This window comes from Protopterus annectens, chromosome 9.part0 (assembly GCF_019279795.1).
Source record: "Protopterus annectens isolate FY-2018-M chromosome 9.part0, PAN1.0, whole genome shotgun sequence".
Classification (NCBI taxonomy): Eukaryota; Metazoa; Chordata; order Ceratodontiformes; family Protopteridae; genus Protopterus; species Protopterus annectens.
This window is the reverse complement of record NC_056743.1, coordinates 794390761-794404419: the sequence shown is the minus strand read 5'-3', so window position 1 is coordinate 794404419 and position 13659 is coordinate 794390761. Positions and strand designations below refer to the sequence as shown.

The 13659-nt window shown below is 36.5% G+C and overlaps 1 long non-coding RNA gene across 1 annotated transcript in view; it reads right to left on the bottom strand.

Annotated features, from left to right (window-relative positions):
- Positions 1 to 6611: 6611 nt before the first annotated feature.
- LOC122811534 overlaps positions 6612 to 13659 on the bottom strand; it is a 338063-nt gene continuing 331015 nt past the window's right edge. Inside the window, exon 3 of the long non-coding RNA XR_006366267.1 lies at positions 6612 to 8133. This is a non-coding gene — a long non-coding RNA (uncharacterized LOC122811534). The remainder of the gene's footprint in view (positions 8134 to 13659) is intronic.

Below are 13659 nucleotides of genomic sequence, written 5' to 3'. Positions count from 1 at the left end.
GGAAGAGCATTCCAGGCTTTTGCAACTTTTGAGGAGTATAGGGAATCACCATCAGAGTTAGTGGAATTGGTAATTTGTAGGCGTGACTTATTAGCTGAGTGGAGAGGATGATTATTGGAGTAGGGCTGTATAATATGTGATAGGGCAGGAGTTTTATTTGACTGCAGCAATAATTTATGAGCCATGGTTAACTGACTGTTAAGCTAATAGTCGAGGGAGTTCTAACCAGGACAGCTCTTTAAGGCATGACAGTGGTGAGCTCTGTGTGTGGAGTCAGTCACAAATTTTGCTATTTTGTTATAGCATGTTTCTAATTTGTCTAAGTCAGTTTAAGATTGGTTAAAATGAGGGGCTATAAAGTAGTGACAGAAGGTGGGTTCTAGCGATAGTCACTAGGGTGGAAGCTATAAGCTATCTTTTGTTCCTGTAAAGGATTCCCATCTTTATGTGGGTTTTCTTGATTGTCTGTGCTATGTGAAGGTCAAAACTCAGCTTGTTATCAATTGTTATGCCAAGTAGCTTATCCTGCGAGTCAGGTGTGATGATGTTATAGTTACTCTAGGTGATATGGAAGGTGGGTGGAGAGCTTGTGGGTCGAGTGGGGTGAAATATCATGAGTTTGGGTTTATTGGGGTTCAGTATTAGCTGTGCATTGGCTAACCAGGCCTTCAATTTCACTAAGGGAATTTTGTGTTGTATCTTGGAGCTGTTGTACGGTTGTTGCTGCACATATAAGTGCTGTATCATCTGCATACTGGATTACAGAGGCTTTGGAGGTGGCAGTGTTTAGGTCATTGGTGAATACATTGAAGAGGAGAGGTCCAAGTATGGACCAAATACGGAACCTTGTGGGACACCTAATGTGACTGGGAGTAGGGGGATATGACATGTTGCCATTTAACTGCTTGTTGGTGGCCTGTTAGGTAACTCTGGAACCACGCAAGAGTGGAGGGACTAAGGTTAAGGCTGGATAGTACATTCAGGAGCTTATGGTGGGAAACAGTATCAAAGGCCTTGGATATATCTAGAAAGACTGATGACACTGAATTCCCTTCATTTCTAAGTTTGTTGATGGTGTTGGTAAAACTGAGAAGGGCAGTTGTGATGCTATGAGGAGGCCTAAAACCTTGTTGGGATATAGCAAGTAGATTGTTAGTGGTGAGATACTGTAGAAATTGAGAATGTACACATCATTCTAGTAGCTTAGAGAGTGGGGGGAAATAGCAATTGGCCTATAATTTGATAGCTCAGTTGAATTACCACCTTTACGTAGGGGTAATGTGTGTGCAGTTTTCCAAATGGATGGGATGTACTGTTCTGAGATGGATCGATTAATGAGTATTGACACTGGATAGAATACGGCTTTGGTCATTATTTTTGGAATTCAGCTGGTAAGCTGTCAGCTGCTAATGTGGTGGGCTTGAGTTTGGTTAGTAGTTTCTCTATTGTCCTTGTGGGGATGGGTTGGAATGAGATGGGTTGGAATGAGAAAGTGTTATTATTGTTAGTTGGTCTAGGTGTTTCTGGGAGCTGGGTTGAGGTGGTGGTGTTTAGAGGGCTGATTTTGGTTAGGGATTTGTAGATATTGACCCTACACACAATACAACTTACTTTATTCAGCATGACCAGTTGTGGTGCCTTCTAACTGATCTTCGGCACTGTTGTTCAGAATATGTATCCTTACCTTGTCCCCATTCTGCAACATAGAAAAATCCTGGCTGTTTTGTCATAATATATCTTCTGTCTTTGTTGATTTCCCCTAAACAATTACACATTACTTTTAGACTCTGAAGTTAGCATAGTGCCAAGAGTAGGCAATTTACTTCAAAGTCCACAGACACATGAGTAACTATGCAGGCAAACCTAGACAAATATATCTGATTTATCATTATTATGACAGTTCATCAAGTTTTAACTGTTTCATTTTTACTTTCTTCCTGACCATTATTCTGTGAATATTGCAGACTACTTTAAATGTTGAAATTCCCAGTCTCAAGCAAAATTTCTGAACTTCTGACTAAAATACTGCAAACTGTTCCAAGAATTTATTTGGACTGCAGGCTAAAGATGTGTTCCATATCAAGGACTGATATTAGAGTGTAGGCAAAGAGAAAGAAATAGGGGGGGTTCTAATGAAAGACCAGCAGCGGTAGAGTTTTTAGCAGAATCTAGAACAGAAGTTGCCATTAAGAAAGGAACAAATCAGTACAGCATATAAAATATTGCATGATAACTATAAGAACCAATCAGAGGAGGTTAGGAAGGACTTGGAAGAGAGATTAGATAAGCAATTCACAAACAAACAATGGGGGCACATATGTATGTTTCCTAAATATGCAACAAAATCTAGAAAAGTTTGGATCTTTACCTGGAAGTGCTTACATAGGTATTTTTATACCCCAAGCAAACTTCAAAGAATTTTCCTTCAGCAAATGTTGGAGGTGTGATGAGGTAGAACGAGGTAACGGGAAAATGTTTTCTAGGAGTACAATGAGTTGGTAGACTAAGGATTCCCTGTGGGCTGCTCTGTCGGAGATGCTAGGTGAGCAGGTTGGAGTGACTAGGGAAATTATTTTTTTGAGCTATGATACAAACTTGGAATTGCCTAGATATAGTAAAGCCTTCCCAAGTCTAATTATGATGGCTGCCAAAAAGGCAATTACTATAAAATGGAAATCAAAGTCTAAACCAACTTTACTAGAAGTAGTGAGGACAGTAACAGAGTTAAAACAACGGAAACTGGGACCATTAGAAAAAGGTAGGAGCAAATTACATAGGAAAAAATGCGAATTGTGGGATCAATAAAAAAAGTAACCAACATCTTTTTCTCAGTCTGAACGTATCTTGTCTTTACATCTGTAAATGCTCTTTGTACCTGTAGTGTTCCTAGACCCTACTGACTTGCATATACTTGCAGAATAACTGCTTTGGACACATCAGTATACTTCACCTTTAGTACATTGCTGACAAGTTTCTTCAGTAACTCACAGCTTTTGTCTTGGTCCACTGACAAATCTCTTGTTAATGACATAATAACCTTTGATATATCTGGAACAAATGTGGATAAATACTGGACCCTTGCCACGAATTTCATGAGGGATTTCATGCTTGGCCTCTGGCTTTGACATATGCATAATGGCTTTCACTTTCTCATCTTCGGATTTCAGACTTCCTGCTGTAAGATTACAACTATATATTCCAAAGAAATCACACAAGTATGGCACTTAGCCCTGTTCAGTTTTTAACTATACTGACTCAGCCTGCCCAATGGCGTCATCAGCACAATCCATGGTCTTGTTTTTTTTTCTCACCCTGCATTAAGAGTTTCTCAATTATGATATCTACTCCATCGAGGTCTTTGATAACTATTGCCAAAGCTCTCTGCAATACTTCTGCTACAGACGAAATATCTAGGATTAGTTTGAGAAACCTGTACAGTCTCATTTGCTTATTAAATGCATAGCTTTGAAAGAGCTTCATTCTGTTTTATTTAGTACTGGGTATTGTTAGAACAACCTCTATCTGTTAGCACTGCATAGTGACCTCATTGGATCTATTCAGATCTTGAGGAACTGTGTGGATTCTAAGTGTATTTTTTCTTCCAGCTGTAACAATGCTATTAGCTAATTTAATCCTGAACAATAAGAAACCAATTAGCACCTCTGCTTCCAAAGATCCACTTGCTTCCTGAGAACTTTTCTGCAAAATCCTCTACTGACAACACATTACATTAGATTTATAATATCTGGTAAATGGTGCAAGTTATAAAAAAAACACAAAATACATATTTTTGGTAGACAATGGCTATATATTGATGTTAATATCAAAGGTCTGTCTGAAGATGAGGATTTTATTTTACATAGTTATGAAAGAAAAAAATGTAGTTTGATTGCCAAAAAATGCTTGGGTTATGTTCAAACATAAGTATGGAAATGTTCAATTTATCATAACTTTTTGTAAACACTCTTTAATAACTCCAGTTCTGAATGTCCCATGCTGTCAATTTTACCATCATGCTTAGCAGATCATGTCAGCTTGTAGATGCCACCTTGCTGAATTAATGTTATATATGTACCTTTACCAAGAATTCATATTCATTTCAGGAGTATAGGGACGTCTCTTTTAAAGGCAAGTATACTCTTACAGGATACACAGGAACTCTGCTTTCCAGATAACTATACTCTCGTAGGAAACAAGTTAACGCATTTACTTGGATCTGTCCATTTGACTTTAACACCAAGATTACCCATTCTCTTAAGCTCTCTATCCCATTTCTTAGTACAACAGACACTGTCCAAGGACAGTAACTACTGGTATTTCTTCAGACAAATTTTGATACAATATTAACCTGGAAACAAAAAGTAAATACATCTGCATGCTTTTGCAAAATGTCATCAACTGATTCTGGATCTGTAGTGCTGCAATTAATCTGCACTTTCTTTTCCTTACTATATGCTTACTCATTTCTCAGTACAGCTGCCGTCTCATCTTCAGAAACAACTCTTTGGAACTTAGTAAAAGTAGCACTTTTTGGAAACATTCAGGAGTTTGACAAATATTAGTAATTCTTCCTGCATGAATGTATGAGCACTTCAACATTTTTATACAGTGATAATATTTAACCATGCCAAGTTTCTCACAAACCAAATTACCTAATATATTCAGCTGTTTCACCCCATTTGTTTAAGACACAACTTTAAAAAGTACTTTATAACATGACTTTTGTACAGCAGTATCTGATCCACAAGTGTTATTTTGTTCCTTGAATATGGGAGTAAACTACATATTGATTTACATACTTTGCCCTCCAACTTCAAGGCTTAAAATGTAGACTTAGACAACTTATTATGTTCTGTTCCTATATCAGGTGCCACATTTGCCACTAAAGTCTGCCAGATGACCTATTCTCTCATGTTTACTATGCAAAGAATTTAACTCTGGATCTTCTAGATTTCTAGATTGCCGACATACATTTACTTTTTTATCATTTATACCCACTTCCTTCCATCCATTAGCCCTCATACAATCAATCAGCCCATTCTTTCCACTGTGTGGCAAAATCCAGTCACTGAAGCTGGTGTCATCCAGGCAGCTGTCATGGATTTTATAATTTAAGTCTTACCCACACCACTGGTGGCTTATTTGGATGTTCATAGAAGTTGGGGACCTGCATTGTCTTCCCCCTATGAGTGTGCATAATTCTGCATATCTACTCTTAAGGCTACTACATGACCTGGCAGAGCCAACTGCATGTCCTGACAACTCTAGTGTACACAGTTTGTGTCTGTCTACACCAAATGCCTATGTTGCAGCAAATCAGATTACCACCCTCCCCTTGAGGTCAGCAGCCTGATATCAGTGGCTCACTCCCATTTTCTCCCACCTGATTTTTCCAGTGATCAAGCCACTAATCAGTCTCAGGCCATCTGGATCATTGTCAGAGATGTATGCTGCTATACCATGGAGTCTGGCATATTATGTTTCTCATTTTTATCTTTGATAGAAGGTAAACATTGTCCTACACACTTATTTAAGTATTTACATATTTTTACAAAGTGGTTCTTATGACCACATAACATGCAATTTTGATTAAACTTTGTGTACTTTCTCCTCTTGTACCCATAACCACACCTAGTATATAAGGCAGATGGCGTTGTGGATGCTTTATGATTTTCTTTGTCATTGTTTCTCTTATATGTGTTTTGTATTTATGCCATCTTTTAATGCTATTTTCACACCCAATTTTACTCTTAAACATGCATGCTTTAAAATGTTTCAAATAATCCCTTTTAGATGTTATAATGTTCTTCTTCTTATATTTGAGGTTAAATACATTAAATACTTTACTTTAATGGCTTCTATCTCTGTGTCATGTAAAAAAAAATTCCGATGTTTGGCTAACAGCCTACTGATTGATTGACAATATGTGATAAAGCAGAAAGGCTGACAGATGCAGGAGCTATATATTTCTACTGCACTGTTCAACAGCAGCAAAAGGACAGTTGACAGATAATAGAAAGGAAGCTGTCCAGTCCACTTGCTGTAATGCAGTGGTTATTCAGAACGGTTTCATATTTGGGCTACAGTTTATAATACTGATCAACAGTTCACATAAATTCATGGAATGAGTAAATTAAGCTCTCTTGTGCAAGAGTACATTAAGATGACACTCCCTTAATATCACCTGTCTCATCTTTGGCGTAGGAAGGACTCAGAACTGCAGATTCTGTCAACCAGGTGTTTGCTGACCATTTGGTTGACAGACAAAAATCAGAATTCCAAAGGAATATTGTACATTAAACATGTTCTAGCTTGTCTGCAAGTTGATGTACTGTAGGATACAGCTCAAACATCTGGATCAAAGCTTCCATAATGTATCATGCATTTTGCGAGTTGCTGGTGGTTATAGTGGATTTGCATGAAAAAGAAAGTAAATGTTTATGTTAATGACAAAGAGAGAGAGAGACCTGAGCAGTGAGATTGAAATTATTAATGCAGACTTCCATGAATATGACCATAATGGTGTTTCATTTAACTTTTATAGTACACAGGTATATTCCTATAGACTATATGATAAAATAACAAAACATCTCTATACATTTTGAAAGGTATTTCTGGTCAAATCATCAGTTTAGTACTTTGAAGATACACTTTCACTTCTGATGCCATGTAAAATATTTCTTAGAAGTATATTGGAATTGCAAATTAAACAGGCATGGTGTTCTGTCTAAATTTTTTACAGTGACTTTAATGTGCTAACTAAGCTTATAACAGGTATCCTTTTTCTGGCTACATCTACTATTAAAACTATAGGCCTCTGTACACTACTATGACAACTATATTTCTAATAATAATCTTTTCTACATGAGCAAAGATGAGAAAGTGATGGAGAAAATACATTTCAGGCAGTCTCATTCTTTTAAAATTCAAGACCATGATTGCATTGTACACAATAAAAGCATGAGTGGTCCTGGATCAAACACAGAAAGAAGTAATATTATAATTGTTAGACTTTAGCTACTATATAAGAGAAATAAGGCAACCCATGGTTTTGTGTTATTGCAATAAAGGAGTAATGCTTTGTGCATTGCATACTATGTATACATTTACACATGCATATGATAATATACACACACACACTTTCATATACACAGATGGCAGACACATGTAATTGTGCGTGTGTGAGAGATTGAGTACCAAGTTTTGGAAAGACGGCAGACACGTGTACATCTACACATGTATTTATGCACATTTTGTGCATGTGTGTTCCAAGTGCAATTGTATGTGCAGGCATGCACATGTGCGTTTATGTGTGTAGGTGAATACCACAGTTCTGGAAGGACAACAAGGAATCTATTGGGAAATTATTGATAAAGAATGTAGATATTCATTGGTAATGTGTAATATCGATCTTATGGGGAAAATCAGACACTAAATCTACAGTTCTATGACTATTTCATTGCTAGCAACATTCTCTCTAGTTAGAAGCAATAGCACCAGCACCAGAAAAGTATACATTACAATAAATTAGTTTGTTCTACAGATAGGACTTTTTCCACTCGCATAACACAGAAAATTATTATAGTACTAAAAATTGTAGACTAAGCAATGAACGGTCATTTTAAATTTGAAAATTAAATATAGTCCAAAATAAGCCTTTAGTATGAGATACAGATTGTTCCTGCTTTTGCATTATATTTTCTCATCATGAATCAATGAAGCTGGCTATCGTGTTCACCTCCCAGTCTCCATTAACGAACAAGTGTGCATCACTTCTGTCTTGTCAGTGGTCATTTCCTTCTTATTTGCCTCCCTCTCACTCATTCAGATTACTGCTGTTATTACAGCTGCATTTGTCATAGCTTCAGCACCACTGGCAGATGGCAGCTGCAAACTCATAAATACATTCTGTCTCTGTTTTTGCCTGCCTGCTGGGGGAAGGGGATGTCTTGTAATTTGTCACCATAATCATGTTCCAAAAACTATTTTTTCATTTGTCCCCAACATTCATCCACAAGGAGGACTGTGTAAGCTCAACATTAACCAACTCTCAGGAAGCAGAGAGATGTAATTTCTGTATTTATCCACATTTCATTTTGCATGTTTGTTCCACTTTTTCCTGCAGATGGATTTCTGTGGAGAGAAAGACAGTAGGACTAGACTGAATGTGAAATCATGCTGCAAGTTTGTCAAGCTCTCATACATAGAATTTATAAGTGACTTACCATAAAAGTGATTTTTATAGATGTTATATTTATTCATATTAAAACAGACTTCTTAATAGATAGAGCTTAATTTGTCAGAAAAAGCAGGTTTCAGGAATTTCAGGAGAAATCCATACAACATACGTATTGCAGTTTTTGGCAGCATTCATCAGTTGTGAGCTATACCTCAGTTGTGCACATTTTTTATTCTCTGTTAATTGGATTGCTAGAATTTCTGATGGGAATGCTTCACAATTGAATTCTAGCTCCCCAGAGAGCAAAGGAGAAACAACATTACTGCCTGATTGAATTTTCCCCAGCATTTCACCTACCATATCAGAAATGGGACACTACACCTGGATACCACAATACTCATTAGTTACCAAAGTACATAAATATTGACTTCTGTATAAATGCAAGGTAATTCTATCCATGTCATTAAACTGAATGCAGCTGTTGGCCTTAGCTTGAGCTGTCTGACCTCTACAATTACATCTCTAACACAAGTGAGTTTTAGAAGAAATGTTTTTATACTTTAACTTATAAGATTAATTCCTATCTGTAAAACACACTAGCAAAGCTGTTCCACTCCTTAGGATTCTATTAAAATTGCTCCTTACCCGCTACACTGCTATTTCCTTTTAGGACATTGTAGGTGTGCTAAGTTTGTCTTTCAGCTTTTTCCCGGTAAGGGGTCGCCACAGTGGAACCGGTCCGCTAATGATTGGCAGTAGATTTTTACGAAATGCCGAGGTGCCAGCTCGATGCCCAACCTTCAACGACGGCACACCCATTATGGTAATAAAATGAGTGCAGTGTTAATAATGCTGGAACTGTTCATTTATTGGCTGCTGTTTACAGATGGGCATTATTTTACAAATTTAGTCATATTTAAATGCCATCTGAATGCAGCAGAGTAATACTGGTATTTGGAAAATGGTTGCAGACAAAGCAGAGGGCCAAATCCTGAAAGAGTTGCTCTCAGTGTAAGTGATGTACTCCATTGTAAGCCTGCTTTATAGATAGGTCTTATACCAGGGTAAGTCACTTAGAGAGAGAGAGCAAGTCATTTGGAATTTGGCCCACAGAGAACTAAAGAAAACCTGATCCAGTTCACAACAGACATGTAATTGTTTAAATGTAATAAATCAATAAATACATAAATATAAATAAATAACCAAATGCAAACTCTGAAAAGACAGAAAGAAAGCCATATATAACAAAGTACACATGGAAATGTAAAACGGTGTAAGAAAAAAATATGAAATACAGGAAACATTTTATCTAAATGTGCATCACTGCTTGAGACTATTTATATCCCTAACAAGCTCCATTTTAATACTAAAAGTTTCACTCCTAACTAGTCACACAAAATTGCATCTATTCCAAAGCTAATCTGCCCCCATGATTTTTTTAGCAAACAAAAACTGTAGTTCTGAGACAGCTGACCATAATGTAGGACAGTTCTGTATAGGCGTTTCACTTTTCATTTGTTGATAATGCTTTTTGTCTCCTTTCTTACTACATGCTTCTCTGTCTCATTTCTGTACTTGTTAGGCTGTTTTAGTATTTGTTTTAAATTTAGAAACGTTAACTGCGGTGGTGGTGCTGCGGTAGCGTTGTCACCTCACAGTTAGACGGTGCCCGTTCGATTCTCAGAGCGTCTTCTGTGAAGCGACATGCTTGAATGGGCGTTCCTTTGTTGAAGGTTGTGCGTTAGGCCCGGCAAGCCAGTACGTAAAACTCTACTGCCAATCATTAGCAGACCGGAGTTCCGCTGTGGCAACCCCTAACCGGGAAAAGCCGAAAGACACATTTTAGAATGAGTTGTCCATTAGTAAAGCTTAGATATTTGTAGGTTTTTTTTGTAATTTTCTTAAACCTCTCTATTCTTCAGCAGAAGGTTCTACAATCTTCATTACTACTGACCTACAATTGATCTGTCCCAGCCATGTTTTGTGGCTTAGATTGTGGTATTAGAACTAAAAATATACATCATACTTGATATTTTATTTGCCTTATGGAGCAGATTGACATAGTCCCTGTTTTGTTAATTCATGCTGAAAAGATGTGATTGCACAAGGCAGAGGACAATGAGATATGCACATGCCTTTATCTAGCCTTATCTATTGCCACCTCCTCACTAAAGCATTTAGACGGTGCAGTTTGTTCCTCTAGAACATTTCAGTGATCAATTATGTAGCAGAACAATGCCTCATGTTCTCACTGAAATGTCTTGATTTTGATTGCAGACTCATGCTAGAACAGTACCAACATTGTAACTCTATACATAACTTAAAGTTAAATCACACCAGCATGGTAGACCCGCATAAATCCATTTTGGGGTATCACACTCAAGTCTGGAACTTGCAGTGTATCTTTTTCCCATTTGATCTTCTTCTCTTTGTTAATATCCCTTTAAGTACTGCATATGCCATTTTCTGGATGCCAGCCAATGGATGATGTAGACAGACACTCAAGGCTAGAAGCCAGTAAAATATCTACCCCCACCCCACCCCATATGAGGCTTACCTTTACTGTCCACATCGGATATGCTGCTATATTCGTAGAACACAATGTGTTTCATGCTTGAGCCTTCTGTTACAAAAGCAATATAATATTTAATTTATAAGGAACCTTCAGTCACTATCTCTGTAATTTTTCATTTTTTTATTTAACTCGATTTTTATTTGTAAAAGAACAAGTAGCTTGATCTGAGAAACGTTTTCAGACATTACACACTGTAGCAAACATAGTTAACTGTAACTGCTATCAGCTTTGTACTATCAGCATATTAAATTATAAGCAAATAAAATATTATAATCAAAAGAAGAAATGCAGCAACCCACAGGGCAAATGCTCCATTACTAGTAACTAATAAATCCAAATTCACCAAAAAAACCACAGTAAAGGAGTGACCAAGGTATAAATGAAACGAACAATACTGAAAGTCCATTAAAACGTTTTATTAAGGTAAGCGCTTTCACATAAATGCTTCTTCAGACCTTTAACCATACTTAACCAATGAAATACATATATAGAGACCCATCAATTCAAACCCACCAATCATGACATAAAAACAATCATCCCTAAAGGCATCAGTTAAAACATGGTATAAATCAAAAATGAAACAGGTCTATCGAAAACCTAGAGAATCATCCATAAAATATACACACATATATATATATATATAACAAACCTAAAAACTCATGTATACTATATATATAAAATTCATATATGCTGCATGTAAAAACTGTCCCAAAAGAAGTCTATGGACAAATATATTTTATAAATAAGGAATTTTAAAACCTATCCTTACTTAGGGATCCTCAGTTTCTTCAAAAAGGGTCTAATAGAGGCTCGTTCATTCAAACCGTGGCCTCTATCTGCCCTTAGTATAATCATCCAGTTGGACTCTTTGTATTCAGTATGATTGCGAATATCCCCAGCTCTAATTGTAGGTATGATAATGTCTATCACCCTAAAAATAAAATAAAATAATGCTCTATACCATGCCTTAATGCATGCTTAGATAGAGCATTGTTTTTATACATGTTCCCTGGTTCACGTAGTGATCTATTAGTTTTCCCTACATAGAAGGAATTACATACAACACATTCAGCTAAATATACCACATTCGTGGTCCTACAGTTGGCATTCACCTTAAAATTGAACCTCTTCTTTAGATCAGGATGGTCAAAACCATCAGATATATTAATAAACCTACAGAAACACTCTACTGAATAGGACTAGTATGCATCCCAATTACGTCTTTCATAATCTGATACGTGGACAGGGGATCAGAGCCTCTAGATTAAACCCAACATATGAAGGATTTCACTTAGAAATTGGACAGCTAGAACAGCGGCTGTTAGAGAGAGGCTATCATCATCATGACATTAGGAATAATTGGGCTGATCTGTGCTGCCTTAGAAAAGGGTCAGCAGACCCATATTATGGCCCCAAGTAGAGAATCTAGTTGATTCTTGAGATTCCTCTAATGAACAGTATAAACAAGTTAAGGTTCCATTGTTTTTTACTCGTGATCATAGATTGTTGAATGACCTTTTTAGGGAACATTGGCCTATTCTACAGGTTGATCCAGACATTGGGAGTATCATTGGCTCTAGTCCATCTTTCCTTTATAGGAATAGGATGAACTTGAAGAGATTGCTATGTACTGGGAGACACCCACGTGATGAGTGGGTAGAGATAGGTGTGACATCACCCTGTGGTGATTGTAATTTTTGTAGGTTTATTAATATATCTGATGGTTTTGACCATCTTGATCTAAAGAAGAGGTTCAATTTTAAGGTAAATGCCAACTGTAGGACCACGAATGTGGTATATTTAGCTGAATGTGTTGTATGTAATTCCTTCTATGTAGGGAAAACTAATAGATCACTACGTGAACGCATCAGGGAACATGTATACAATATTCGGAAGGCTTCAGAAAACAATGCTCTATCTAAGCATGTATTAAGGCATGGTATAGAGCATTATTTTATTTTTAGGGTGATAGACATTATCACACCTACGATTAGAGCTGGGGATATTCGCAATCATACTGAATACAGAGAGTCCAACTGGATGATTATACTAAGGGTGGATAGAGGCCACGGTTTGAATGAATGACCCTCTATTAGACCCTTTTTGAAGAAGCTGAGGATCAAGTAAGAATAGGTTTTAAAATTCCTTATTTATAAAATATATTTGTCCATAGACTTCTTTTGGGACAGTTTTTACATGCAGCATATATGAATTTTATATATATAGTATACATGAATTTTTAGGTTTGTTTTATATATATATATATATATATATATATATATATATATATATATATATGTATATGTGTACATTTTACGGATGATTCTCTAGGTTTTCGATAGACCTGTTTCATTTTTGATTTATACCATGTTTTAACTGATTGTTTTTATGTCATGATTGGTGGGTTTGAATTGATGGGTCTCTATATATGTATTTCATTGGTTAAGTATGGTTAAAGGTCTGAAGAAGCATTTATGTGAAAGCACTTACCTTAATAAAACGTTTTAACGGACTTTCAGTATTGTTCATTTCATTTTTGCCTTGGTCACTCCTTTACTGTTTTTTTTGGTGAAATAAAATATTATATTACAGACCTTACACACTGTATAAATTTAAAATAAATATACCATGGCAGGACTAGCCACTTGACTGTGTCAACCTTGGCTCTAGATGACTGTCACTGTCAATCTCATGTGCAAAAATGGGGAAAGGGGTTATGGATGGATAACATAATATAGCCTCTTAAACTCATAAATATTATGAAAACATTCCCCTTTTCCCTACAGCACTTTCCAGTTGCCCTTTATCTTCTGAGAGATTTACCTTATTCTATAATACTTAAATCATTGTCATCTCATCTAAATAATTCCTATTGTTTTTTCCTCATATCTCTTTCTCCCGTCTT